This window comes from Oryctolagus cuniculus, chromosome 11 (assembly GCF_964237555.1).
Source record: "Oryctolagus cuniculus chromosome 11, mOryCun1.1, whole genome shotgun sequence".
In the NCBI taxonomy this organism is placed as follows: domain Eukaryota; kingdom Metazoa; phylum Chordata; class Mammalia; order Lagomorpha; family Leporidae; genus Oryctolagus; species Oryctolagus cuniculus.
The window spans coordinates 112,325,031-112,339,191 of record NC_091442.1 but is presented as its reverse complement, the minus strand read 5'-3'; the positions used below and the strand labels follow the sequence as shown (position 1 = coordinate 112,339,191).

The 14,161-nt window shown below is 43.9% G+C and overlaps 1 long non-coding RNA gene across 1 annotated transcript in view; it reads left to right on the top strand.

The window, feature by feature from the left end:
• Positions 1-13,222, top strand: part of LOC138844427 (uncharacterized) — a 51,331-nt gene extending 38,109 nt beyond the window's left edge. Inside the window, exon 3 of the long non-coding RNA XR_011380266.1 lies at positions 12,889-13,222. This is a non-coding gene — a long non-coding RNA (uncharacterized lncRNA). The remainder of the gene's footprint in view (positions 1-12,888) is intronic.
• The last annotated feature ends 939 nt before the right edge of the window (positions 13,223-14,161 follow it).

The window sequence follows — 14,161 nt, the reverse complement described above, 5'->3', positions numbered from 1 at the left end:
GTCCCTGGAGGGTTTTAATAGGGAAGTGGTGTGATCGTAATTACCTGAGACACCGACATCACTTACGGGCACCAGTTCGTGTCCCTGCTGCTCCACTTTGGATCCAGCTCCCTGCTAATGACCTGCAAAAGTCATAGGAAGATGGCCTCGCAAGGGAAAGCTCATGACAGCCAAAATGTGGTGGAAGCAATTAGTGGACACAAGTTACTCTCCCAGTAACTTTGTGCCTTACCGGTTCTGTGATCTTAAGAGGCCTTCCAGAATATTCACAGTGGGGCCAGTGTTGTGGTACAGCAGATTAAGCCACTGCCTGTGAGGCCAACATCCTGTGTTGGTGCTGGCTAGCATCCCAGCTGCTCTGCTTTTGATCCAGTTCCCTGATGATGTGCCTGGGAAAACAGCAGAGCATAGCCCAAATCCACGGGCCCCCGCCACCTGCAAGGGAGAGCAGGATAGAGTCCCTGGCCCAGCCCTGGCTATTGCTGGCATTTGAGTAGTGAACCAGTGACTGTAAGATCTCTTTCACTCTGTCTCTTCCTCTTCCTCTCTGTCTCTGTCACTCTGCTTTTTGAATAAGTAATAAATATAAAACAAAGAATAACCATGAGGTATGTTTGACTCTTGGGCAGACTTTTATCAATACCTGGAGGAAGGGTTAAGAGAAAAGCAATGTCTAATTTGGTTTCCGTTGCAGACACTGGAGAGGTGATGGTGGCATTAACTGAGATGGAGAGTGTGGGAAGTTGAGCAGGTGCCTGCCTATGTGTAGAAGGAAAGGGATGGTCTGAGAATGAGTAAGTGGAGAGGGAGTGTCTGTAGGGTCACCGCATACGCCTGTCTAGTGACTGCAATAATCACAGCCAACACTTAATAGGAGCCTGCCACTGAGGGTTTTACCTCTGTAGTGAAGCCCTTAACTCCCACAATGGCTTCCCTGGGAAATTCTATTAAGTATTTAAGGAAGAAAGAATAGCAATCTGTACGATGTTTTAGAAACCAAATATAGAAATCAAAATCTTAATCTCTACCTCATAAAATAAATAAAATGGATTACAATTAAATGTAGACATTGAAACTGTAAACTTTCTAAGAAAAAATAAACAGTAGAAAAATTGTCATGGTCTGTTTAAAGACAAATATTTCTTTGAAAAGCACTCAAAACTGCAGGAGTCATAAAAGGGAAGTATGGAAAAGTTACACTGTGGTTCTTCAAAACTCATTGGTTTGAAAAAAGGGTAACTACATGTGATGATGGATATATTAGTTTGCTTGACTGTAGTAACTTTTTGAACATCTATATCAAAACATCATCATGTATACCTTAAATATATATAATAACAATTTTAAAAGGAAAAATTAATATGTAAGGCACTAACTGGGACAATGAACCATTATGTAGATATCAGACAGAAAACTTGTATACAAATTCTTTAAATAACTTCTAGGTACTATTATTGCTCCTTCTTACAGAGAGGGAAACAGGCACAGAGGGTTTGCATAAGCAGCCCAAAGTCATTTATTTAATAAATTAAGACTTATAACTTGAACCCTGGGGGCTGGTGTTGTGATGTAGCAGGTAAAACCACTGCCTGTGATGCCAGCATCCCATAAGGGTGCTGGTTTGTGTCCCAGCAGCCCCACTTCTGAACCAGCTCTCTGATAATGCACCTGGGAAAAGCAGCAAGTTCTTGGGTCTCTGCTACCCACGTGGGAGACCTGGAAGAAGCTCTGGCTTCTGGTTTTGGCCTGGCCCAGTGCTGGCCATTGCCACCATCTGGGGAGTGAACCAGTGAATGGAAGATCTCTCTCTCTCTCTCTCTCTCTCTTTCTGTAACTCTGACTTCTGACTTTCAAATCAATCAATCTTTTCTTACAAAAAGAATTTGACTTCTGGTAGATGGACTCCAAAACAGTGCCTCTAAGCACTGGACCATACAACCATGAGTATAGGTGGGTCTGGAGTAGAGGTCTCTGAAGTAGAAATGTGGACTGGGCAGCACCAGCATCTTCTTCATAGCATGACGCACTATTAGACTGAATTCAGTCATTCAAGGAAGGAGATTAGAAGAGGGCTGAGTATGTCCTCTGGAAAGCATCACTCTTCAAAATTGAGTCAAGATCTCCAAAAAAAATGCAGCAATTAATGTGGGTGATACCACATAAGGGAAGCAACTGATGACATGAAACGTAACTGAGTACTGACCAACCGGCAGGTCTGGTGCTATCTGTTATAATCCTTTTCCTTGCAGGTGTTTATTGGGGGTGAACAGACATACCAGTGTGCAATTACCCAAGATCATGTGTTCAATAAGGAGTTTTTCTATAGCCTATCATGGAAGTCCAGAGAAAGAAGTCCTTAAATTACCCTGGAAAGTTCAGGGAAGATTTTACTTATGTGGGAGCAGTTAGGCAGAGATTTAAAAGAACAGGAGTTTTCTTGTCTGACCAGAAAATCAAAGAAATGATGTGTCTGGTTGATTAGGACTCATGTTTTTCAGCAACAACAAATTCAACAAATAATGAATTATTTAGAAGCAGGCAGAGATAAGCAATCCAATGTCAGTGTTGGTGGCTCCACAAGGCTGTAAGGATACCAGGCTTTTTTCATCGCCTCTCTCTTTCCATTCTTAGTGTTTTGTTCTATTTGTGGTCTCCTAGTCCCAAGATGGCTGCGACACTTCCAGACTCTGATGTTTGCATTATAGGCAAAGTGGTGAGAAAGGGCCATGCAGAGTCTATACTTGCTAAAATCACTTTCCAAACACTTCGCATGATCAATGCAGGCCCCCATGGCCACACTTAGCTTCAGAAAAATATGAAGAGGAGAGTATTATTAACTGGACATGTTGTTGTTCTCATAATGTGAAGAAAGAGATAATGAACTTTGGGTAGGGAATGATGTCTACCACATTACTATGGAAGAATTGTGGATCTTAAATACAGGAAGCCATGACATTAATTGTTAGTAGCCATGTTAGAAACAGACTCCATGTCTCAATTTTGCTTTATGTAAAAGCTCAGCATAGCAACATGGATCCCACTGAAGTCACACAATTACCATTAGCATCATTGTAGAAGACACATCACAAAGTGTTCAAGACAGAAAGTAAACAGATTTGTCTACATAGACAGTATTGCAGTGGTTCAGTGGTAATTTTGAGAGGGCTCAGGACATGGGCCACCATCCATTTGGAAAATGTTTTCTGAGGTACCAAGGAGTCACATATTGTGTGTTTATCTCTGCGGTAGGCAATTTTAGCATATGCACCCAATATTTTAGACTCAATTCAAATCGTTGTAGCAGATAGTCTTTTTCAGCAGTCAGAGATAAAGTATGTATTGTTGGAATGTATTGAGACCAGATTAATCTAAGGCATAACAATGCGAGAAGCAGGAGGCTGTTGTGCTGGGAGCCTGTCACTCTAGGGGGCTAAGTAAGCGGGGACAGAGGGACCGAGAGGAAGCAGATAATGCTCATATCTGATGTGGAGGATGTAGTCCGTGGGGCCGCTGCCTCCTACAATCCCAGCTTCTTTCTTCATTTCCTGAACAATTCTGTGAGTGGCAGGGAAGGAACAACTGGCTTTCTTGCTCTCTGCCTGCTGAGCAAAGCCAGGATGATTAATTTTCCTTTGCAGAAGGCTGAATTATCTCTGCCCCCCACACGCTGGCACAAAGAGTTCAGTATTCTTTTTTCCTCCAAACTCATTGCAGCAAGGGTCCATCTAGGACTCTGGGTCCAAGTCAGGATCACCAAATGACTGTGTCTTTTGGGAATTAGTAAATTTGCCTGAAGATGAGAGTTAACAAATATTTGTCATTAATATTAGTAACAGCTAACAATGAGCACTTACTTTGTATTGGGTTTCAGTGGGAGTGGCTAGACAAATGAGAAAACTGAGGTTACCTAGTGCCCAGTAACATGGGGGTTGGGTCAACCCCAGCTTTCTCTGATGCCTGCAACCTTGACCTCTGATACATGGTGACCAGACCAAGCATGTTCTGTAAGCCAGGCATTAGGTGAGGCTTGGGGAATGCTCTTCCTGACTATGACCATGAGAAGACAGGCTTATAAATAAAAGTGGTGTAAATGCTCATTGACTTCTGAGTGGAAAACAGACACAAAGAGGGAAGTGAAAAATTCCGGCATGGAGCAAAGAGAAGATCATGAGAAAGGAATTGCTTGCAGTGTTTCTTACTGGAGCATGAACCAGGACCCTGAAAGCCATCCCTTCCTTATTCTAGTGGTTGTGTGACAACCACTAGACAACGAGTGTGTGGCAGCTAGTGGTTGGGCAAGGTTTTGTCTTTCTGAGGCTCAGTTTCCCCGTGGGTAAGATGAGGAGCAATGCCTTGACCACCAAGCTGAATGATGGTGAGGCGCTATTATGTTGTGAGTCACAGCTGATTAGAGAGTGCAGGCTCCACAGCCATGGACTTTCTTTTATTCCACTGGATGGTGGGAAAAAGTAGAAAAATATTAATTCTAAATCTGTTCCTTAACTCCCAAGCTCTTCCCTCGTGCCTTGCCCATTACCGTGTTTCACTCAGAGGAGCAGGTTGTGCTCAACTGCCTTTCCCTATACTGCAGATGGAGCAGCCTGGACACACCACTGCCCAGTAAGACGACTTCATAACAGTCCTGCTGATGTGAGTCACTCAGGCTGTTGGGTGGGTACTGGCGGGCTAGGCAATCAGCTGGTGGTGAGCCTGGATACCTCCTTCCCCTCTCATCTCAACTCGGCTTTGCTCTTTTTAAGATCTTAATAGAAAAGATATTGAAGGGGGACAAAGTGGACATTGATTGATTGATCAATTGATTGAGTCTATAAATATTTATTGAGTTCCTGCAGTGCATCAGGGGATCTTTTAGGTCCTAAGGATCCAATGGTTAAAAAGTGACAAGGAACTTGCTAATATGGGACTAATATTCCTGTGATAGGGTAATTATAATAAATAAAGTATTCAATAAATGGGGATCTGAGAAAATTTGTGTGACAGGTCCTTAAGGCACTGTTTCTTTCTCTCACTGTCTGCATCATCTTCTCCGTAACCCTCTACATGACTGCTCAGAGTGCTTTGACAGACCTGGCTTCCCCTTGTCGCTGCTGTTTGTGATGCAATCCCCTGTCTCCCCCCTCTATTTCTTCCTGCTGGATAACTCCCACTCATCTTTAACATCTAAACTTAAATGCCACCTTAAGAGAGAATTTCCTTTCTTCTTCCACATTCACTCTACACTTCTCCTAACATAGCATATCTCACGATAGATTGGATATGCTGGTGTCCTATCTCAAGAACCGGTCCAACTCATACAGACATCTGATGATAATAAAAGCATTACAAATGACAGTATTCCAATGCATTTATAACCTCAATGAAATGTTCATTCTTTTAGAAATATGCAAATTAATAGACAGAAGAGGAAATAGGAAGTGTACAATTTTTTAAAATCCAAATATAGAAATCAAAATGTTCATTCCTACATCTTAAAATAAAAAAGGGAGAGAACAATCCAACATGGTAAGCGAGATACACAGCAGACTCATAGAATGGCAGATGTCCTAAACAGCACTCTGGCCTCAGAATCAGCCCTTAAGGCATGCGGATCTGGCTGAAAAGCCCATGAGAGTATTTCAGGCATGGAAAGCCAAGACACTCTGGAAAAAAAAAAAAAAACCTAAATGAAAGATCTCTGCAAGTGAGATCCCAGTGGAAAGAACGGGTCATCAAAGAAGGAGGTGCCTTTCTCTGAAGGGAGAAGAGAACTTCGACTTTGACCATGGCCTTGTCTAAATATGATCAGAGTCGGTGAACTCAGGGGGCTTCCATAGCCTTGGCAGCTCATGACAAGAGCCTAGGGTGATTACTGATGCCATAAACAAGAGTGTCAATTTGTTAAGTCAACAACAGGAGTCACTGTGCACTTACTCCTCATGTAGGATCTCTGTCCTTAGTGTGCTGTACATTGAGATTTAATGCTATAATAGTACTCAAACAGTATTTTTCACTTTATGTTTCTGTGTGGGAGCAAACTGTTGAAATCTTTACTTAATGTATGCTAAACTGATCTTCTGTATATAAAGAGAATTGAAAATGAATCTTGATGTGAATGGAAGGGGAGAGGGAGCAGGAAAGGGGAGGGTTGCGGGTGAGAGGGACGTTATGGGGGGAAGCCATTGTAATCTATAAGCTGTACTTTGGAAATTTATATTCATTAAATAAAAGTTAAAATTAAAAAAAACAAAGAGAATGGATAAACACACTGTGGTATGTGGATGCTATAGAATATGATTCAACAATAAAAATAGAGAAATGCTGATGAAAACACAGATATGGGGAAGTTTGAAGGCCTCCTGCTAAGTGAGAGGAGCCTTACACGAAAGAGTACATAATGTGTTATTGCATTTTGTGAAGTCCTGGAACAGACAAAACTAACTTATAGTGGAAAAAATCAGCATAGAAAATGCCTTGGTAGTGGGAATAGAGGTTGTTTCCAGGAAAAGGCATGAGAGATTTCTGGAGTGATGTACTGCTTTATATTTTGAAAGGGGTTTGGGTAACAAAGAAATAAATGTTTGTTAAAACTCAGAAATTGCATGCCAACCATTTGTCTGTTTTATTGCATGCTAATTTTACCCTCAAAGAAAATACTAGGAGGCTTCAAATAGTTTGTGGAAAAATAGAATTCAAAGATTCTTCTCATTCTTCATGAGCTTTTTTAAGGCCCCTCAAGTGTGAGCAAATATTACAGGTGGATTGGTAATATGTCCTGAAGTATTGAGGAGGATGTCTAATGATGTCTTCAGTATGCTTTGAAATGCATCAGGAAATAAGATCGATTGATGGACATATAGAGCAAGCCAAGTCAAATGTTAATGGTAGAATCTAGGCGGTGAGTAGGCCGGAATTCACCATAAAGTTCTTTTAACTTTTTTTGCATTTTTGAAAATTGTTAGTACAACATTGGAAACAATCTCAGTGGGCTGAAGAGGCCACGACCAAAGAGCATGTGCAGTATAATTGCACTGATGTGTACTTCCAGGGTAGGCAAAACTAGACTGCGGCAATAGGAATCAGATCAGTGGTTACCTGGGCTGGGAAGAAGAGGAGCTTATTGGGGGAAAGTCCAGAGGAAGCTTTTTGGGATGATGGTAATGTTCTATGCCTTGATTGGGATACTGTTTACATGGGCATATACATATGTCAAAATATTTCAGAGTGCTTGCTGAAAATGGATGCATTCATTTGTACGTGATGTCTTCCTTATTTATATTCTATGTGAACACATTTGGCTGACAATTCTAATCCTCTGTTACCAGGTGCTCATACACATGCCTTTTACAATTTTTTTTTTTTGCACCAAAGTAATCTGATCTTTTAATTCCATTTTCTACAATCTTTTTTGAAGTCCCCTGATGTTCTTTCCAACATCGTGTACAGTTTGGGGTGGGTGGTGGCATGTAACTCATGCCTCCCATATTAGCCTCACTCTGTGGAGATTCAAATCTCCCACATGTTCCTACCGGTAACCTCCTTCAGCACACTCATCCCTGGAGGGATGACAAGGATGCCCCATTTAACGACAGAGCATCTCAGAGGGAGTCCAGGGTGGCCCCTTCCTTCTCCTCTGCTCCCTGGGGCAGATGCAGGCAGTGAGAAGCCAGCCATGGTGGGTTGTGTCTAAGGAGCAGGTTGGGGCTTATGTGTGGCATCTGGTACAGAGAAGTAGAAGCTGACTGGAAGCCCTTGAAGGCAGGACTGGGACACAGTGTCTGAAACTGTGCTATTCATTCTGGATACAGTCATGGACTTGGAAACAATGTCCTATAATCTACCCATGCAGCAACCACATTCAAAGGAAAAAGTCAGTTCTGGGTTGACATCAAGTCAGGGCATCAGGATGAAGGTCCACTTAGTTCTCATCTCTGGATCTAGTGGGTTTTATGTTAGAACCTCAGTACACAGAGTCAGATGCCCTCCTGAGGATGGACAGAGACCCCATCCCTTGTAAGGAAGAGCACCTGCGGTGACCTCAGATTGCACTGCTGTTACCCCTCTCTACTTCTGAATGTGAGAGTCTCTGCTCTCTAACTCACGGACCTCAGCAAAAGTGTGCTGTTTCCTGACACCTTCCTTGATGAAGTGAGGAGCACAAATGTATCCTCCCATAGAAATCTACTCTATTTCTTTGAATATCTGTATTTCTCAGGAGAGTCTCAGATTTTTTAAGATTGAAATTGTGTCCTGTTTGTCTCTACCTGTATAGTGCAGCATGAACCGAGGTGATACTGCCTGGATAAGCCTTTATTTTCTGTGCACTCCCTAGATATATAAACCATCATTAGGGGCAAAATAAAGAGAAGACATATTGCTTTTTTTTTTCTCAAGGCATGTGTTTTCCTGTCACAATGATAAAACATTTTCACATAAAACAGTTAGGAAAAACACAAGTGAGTACAGACTTGGCTCCTGGCCTCCTGACAGTCAAATTCCTGCTATGGGAAGGCAGAAAGTGGGGGTGATCTGCCCAGCTGCAGTTCTGAGGAACGTTGTCATAGAGGGAGTGTAGTTTGACCTGGTACTTGGTGGATTGGAGAAACAGGGAAACCACCTGTAACAACTGCTGAGTTACTGCTCAAGTCAGTCACTCCTGGCCACCTCCTTGAAAATTAGCCCAAGGATCAACAGCAGACCATGAACCCAGAGACCATTCTAGTCTACATTCTTAGAGGAAACAGCATTGTTTATAAACACCCCACTCCACGCTATGCATCTTGTTACCATTCACCCTATCCTGTCTTTTTTTTTATTTTTTGACAGGCAGAGTGGACAGTGAGAGAGAGAGACAGAGAGAAAGGTCTTCCTTTGCTGTTGGTTCACCCTTCAATGGCCACTGCAGCCGGCACACCACGCTGATCTGATGGCAGGAGCCAGGTGCTTAACCTGGTCTCCCATGGGGTGCAGGGCCCAAGTACTTGGGCCATCCTCCACTGCACTCCCTGGCCACAGCAGAGAGCTGGCCTGGAAGAGGGGCAACCGGGACAGAATCCGGTGCCCCGACCGGGACTAGAACCCGGTGTGCTGGTGCTGCTAGGTGGAGGATTAGCCTAGTGAGCCGCGGCGCCAGCCCCTATCCTGTCTTGATCTCTCACCTGGCTCCCCTCAACTCACAGAAGAGCTACCTTGTTCCTGATAGTGCATAGGCACTGATGTATTCTGGTCTGAGTGCACTCCACGCTCTGCAGATCCAGGGGTTGTGGGCTTGCTTTCTTCATCATTGGATTACAGCTTTCTAGGGCATTGCTGGTGCTATAGTCAATATTTTTTGCCCAGGGATTGAACAAACTTAATCGTGTGCATGTATGATTTCCCTTACAGGAGGGTAAGCCCCTTGAGAATGGGTTCTGTGATTTCACTGAGACCAACACCTAACACCAGGCTCAAAGCCACATAGAGATTAAAAACTCAGTAACGATTATTTTCAATGAACCAAGGTCATCAGAATGCAGTGATCAATTTTGTGGTTGTTATGGCAAAGCCTCCCGAGAGCAGTTTTTGATTTAGTAGAAAGAAAGGAAAGAGAAACCCAGGACCCCATATTCGAAAACAAAGGATGGTTCTTATCATGGTATAAAAGAGGCATAGGGAATGAACACCACGAGGCTATGAGTGGGATTACAGGGATTAGAACCCTTTACACGTTGACCAAAATCAGTCTCCCACCTCACTTATGACTTCACTGAGGTTCAGTCCTACAGACAGCAAACAGCAAAGATGCCTGGGTTCATGTGCATTAATTTTAGTGTTAAAACTAAAAAGTCACCATGCCCATAAACAAGGCCTACAGAGGCCTGGATTTGAATTCCGGATGTGTTAGTTTATCTTAACGACTAATTTCAGGCCCTTCCCTGTACTCACACTGGTTGTGATGAACCTTTGCAACTTATCTTGTTGATCCAGAGCTCGTCTCTTTGATCTTTTAGTTAGCCAGTAGAACAAGGTGCAGGTAATCATGTTTCAGTTCCAAGACTTATTTCCAACAGAATGAGACAGAAATGCCCAGGTACCAGCTCCAAGACCATGTTCCTGTTCCACTTGTTCTTTTACCTGGATAGTGGCCATGGAAGGAAATTTTCCTCTTGATTGCAGCATGAAGGATGAAAGACTCACAGAAGAAAGTTACCCTCAGCAGAAGCCAGCCTGGAAACCGATCCCTGACACAGCAGCAGATGTGTTAGAAATCACAAGTAACTAGTGCTTAAGGGGCTAAGCTGTGGAGTGGTACTTCTACAAGAAGTTCTAGGGAAAATAGAATTAAAAATGTGTTTATTTTGGTGCAAAAATTTGAAAATTTATGCACAATTTTTTCATAATGCATTTCCAATGAACTTTTTGAAAACCTCTAAAATAGCAATAGCCAACTGGTATACCAGTATTTTCATCTTAGTGTGGATGAACATACCACAGACTGGGGTTGATTTCTCACAGTTGTAGAGGCTGGAAGGCCAAGATCAAGTGGCCAGCCAGTATGGTTCCTAGTGAGGATTCTCTGGTTTTCAGATGGCTGGCTGTCCTCTGGCCTCTGTGCTCGCAGCATCTTTCCTCTTGGGGTGGGAGTGGAGAGACAGAGAAGTGGGAGAGTGCCACTGAGCAGTCTGCCTAGTGTCTCACAAGGACAATAATCCTAACATCTCAAAACCCCACCCCTGGGGTCAGCATTGTGCCATAAGGGGCTATGCCACCATCTGCAATGCTAGTGAGTGCTGGTTTGAGTCCTGGCTGCTCCACTTCCAGTCTAGCTCCCTGTTAATGCACCTGGGAAAGTAGTGGAAGATGGGCTAAGTCCTTAGGCCTCTGCACCCTCATGGGAGAACTGGAAGAAGTTCTTGGCTCCTGGCTTTGGCCCGGCCCAGTGCTAGCTATTGTGGCCATCTGGGGGAGTGAACCAGCACATGGTGGAAATCTCTCTCTCTCTCTCTCTCTCTCTCTCTCTCTCTCTCCCTCTCTCCCCCTCCCCCTCCCCCCATCCTCCCTCCCTCTCCTTCTCTCTCTCTCTCCCTTTCTCCCTACCTCCCTTACTCTGTTTCAGTGCCTTTCAAATAAATATAAATAAATCTTAAACCCATGGCCTCAGTTAATATTAGTTACTTCCTTAGAGGAACAGTTTTCAAATGCAGTCACACCGAGGATCCAGGTTTTCCACATACGAATTTTGGAAGGGCACAAACATTCAGTCCCTAACACGTCCCTGAGGACTTCTGTCCCCATCTGAAAGCCCAAGAGTGCCTGCGTGGTATACACATTCAATGACTACTTATCCAGCTGAGGAGACTGAACTAAATGATTTCTGAGATCATTTTTTTTCTTCTCTTTTTGCTACAATGTCATCCAGAGTTGATGTTGGAGGGAAAACATCTTTCTCCATGAATATTAAACTGCCAGGGAGTAGGGAGGAGTGTGGAGATGCCAGCATTTAAGTACATGGAAGTACACTTAAGCTTATTGAAAAAGAGACTCAAGTAGTCTATTCAATGTTTTTTTTTCCTCTGGATTCTAAGTCAGTGTTGGGCATAAAATAAACACCTCAGGTAGCTATTGAATGGAAAAGAAATGATTGGTTAAGCTAATGAGTCCAGTAAGGACTGGAACTGTCCTGAAATAGTGGATGAGGCAGAATAAGGTCTGAGTCACCGGAGAAACTGGGTTCCCTGCTTGACTAATAGGACTTGCAGGATGGAAGCAGAGGAGATGCTGAGCTGTCCTGATGGCTCAAGAGTTGCTTTGGTGCAGTCAGCAATGTGGGCCTCCTTCCTGTGCCCCCATTCCTACCCCACGTCCCACAGGTATTGCAGCTCCAACGGACTCCAAACCATTCTCGTTTTTCTCCTCCTTTCTCCAATCCTCATCAGGCTTATCCGCAGTATCCACTCAGTTGTCCACCCAGGAGCTCTGAGTCATCTTCTATGCCCACAGCTCCATTTCTCTACTGAAATAGTGAAATGCGACTTGGCCCTACATACCACCCCCACACTACGATCACCAGGGATTCGCCGCGGGCCAGGCACTGCTCCACATGACGCATCTGGAAGATTTGATCGAACAATCACAATATCTTCATGACGTGGGCATCCTTTTTATAATACAGTGAATAAGTAGGGGTGCAGGGAGTTTAAATGACTTTCCAAGGTCACAGAGGGAGATAATGGGTTTTGTATCTAGCCTGATGGACTTGTAACAGCCCTATCCACCTCACACAGTCACATGATCCTGGTTCAGACATCCCCCATCTTCTCTGCACTCTCTCTCCACTACAGCTCTTATCTTATGAGAAGGTGATTTTTCATCTGCTGGCGCTGTCTTATTCTTCCATCCAGTCCCATTTTTAGCTCATTGTCAGATATATGTAGTACCTGTTCCATAAATTAATGAAATCTCTTCATGTCTAATGATTGAACATGCTCCCAATCAGGGAGTAGGGGGTTACGTCTCTTCCGCGTTTGCCCTGATGTTGAACTCATTTTGCCCCCAGTTTGCCAGGGTTCTCCCCAGGTGCTCCTGCTACCCAACAAGAGCCACTTCCACCTGCTGCTCCTGAAGGAATGAGCCAACCAGGGAGCACACGGGGAACCCAGCTGGGAGGGGCTGGGTGAGTCAGAGCCCCCTCCTTCCAAAAGCCGGAAGCAGCTTCTCCCTGATTTCTTACTGAATTTTACAGATCTGGACGCCAACAAGACATTTGCTTTAAACAACAATGACAAAGAAAATCGTAACCTTCGGCTTACTGTATGTAAAATACAGGTTCCTCCTCTACACTTGTAACTTTACTTCCTTTTCATATCACAGTTTGACTTTTGTTGTAACCATGCTATTTTCTCTGTATTGCAGAATCCACGCCTGGGCTCTAGGCAGATTCAAGAAAAAACTTTTCAAAATTACCTACTGTTCCAAAGAGGGAAAATAAAGCAGGACAAGCCTGGTTTCCTAAACAGGGGGGAGAGACAGACATCCTGACTGCCAATTCATTCCAGCGTTCAAATAATCCCTGAATTTGTCTGGCAAAAAGAAAACCAGCAATTACCCAAGACAAGAAAAGAGGTGAGTTTTGTCCTTGCTTGCTTTTTTGCCTACGGGAGAGAAATGACTATAAGATGTTTATCTTGCTCTCAAAATAACAAACCTTGCCCCAGCTGGGGGGAAAAAAAAGCACTGCTGTGTTATGTCCTGTGCTGAGAATATTTCTAGGATGTTTTTAAAGAATAAGGTACGGACTGGGAAGCTTAGGAAACTATGGAGTTGCAGCTGGCGTGAGGCGGTGAGGGCTGGAGCTTAGAGAAATTGGCTGTTTCTGTGGAGAAAGTAAGGGCTTGTTTCTCATTGTCTGAATTTCTTCAGACTCATCTCTTTCTCATTCCCGCAACACCTTAGAATCTCGGGGACATGCGCGCAATGACTTCCACAGCCACCTACCCAAATGCCATGGTGTGTCCTGAAAATTGGTGTGTTGGAAACTGATTTCCAAGTAATCATGTGGAGTGGCGGGACTGAGAGGAGGTAATTAGGTTGTGAGGGCTATGTGCTGAAAAAGGGATTGATGCAATTATCTCATGGGTGGATTTGCTGTAAAAGTGAGTTTGGTTCCTTCTCTTGTGCACGTGTGCCCTTTGGATCCTCTTGCTTTCTGTCATGGGACGAGGCAGGGAGAAGGCTCTCAGCAGATGCTGGGAGCTTGCTAGTGGCCTGCCCAGCCTCAGAAGTTGTAAGGAATAGCTCTGTGTTCTTTATAAATTACCCAGTTTTGGGTGTTCTGTTACAGCAGCACCTGAGGTTTGAAGCCACCAGAGATGAGCCAAACATCTCAGGTCAAGGGCGATGTTGTCTGTAGGACTGTCCTGACCTTTGAAAGCAGCCAGACATCTGGAGTTCCCAGGCTCTGCTCACTTCTGATCAATTGGCAGCAAACTCTGGGGTCCCCACACCCCCTTCTCGCTGCACCAAGTCAAAGAACTCACACAACAGTACCCCTTATTCACGGAGGATGTGCGCCAAGATGGCCAGTGGATGCCTGCCTCCACAGGTAGTATGAATCCTATATATGCTACATTTTCTTTTTCTTTTTTTGACAGGCAGAGTGGACAGTAAGAGACAGACAGAGAGAAAG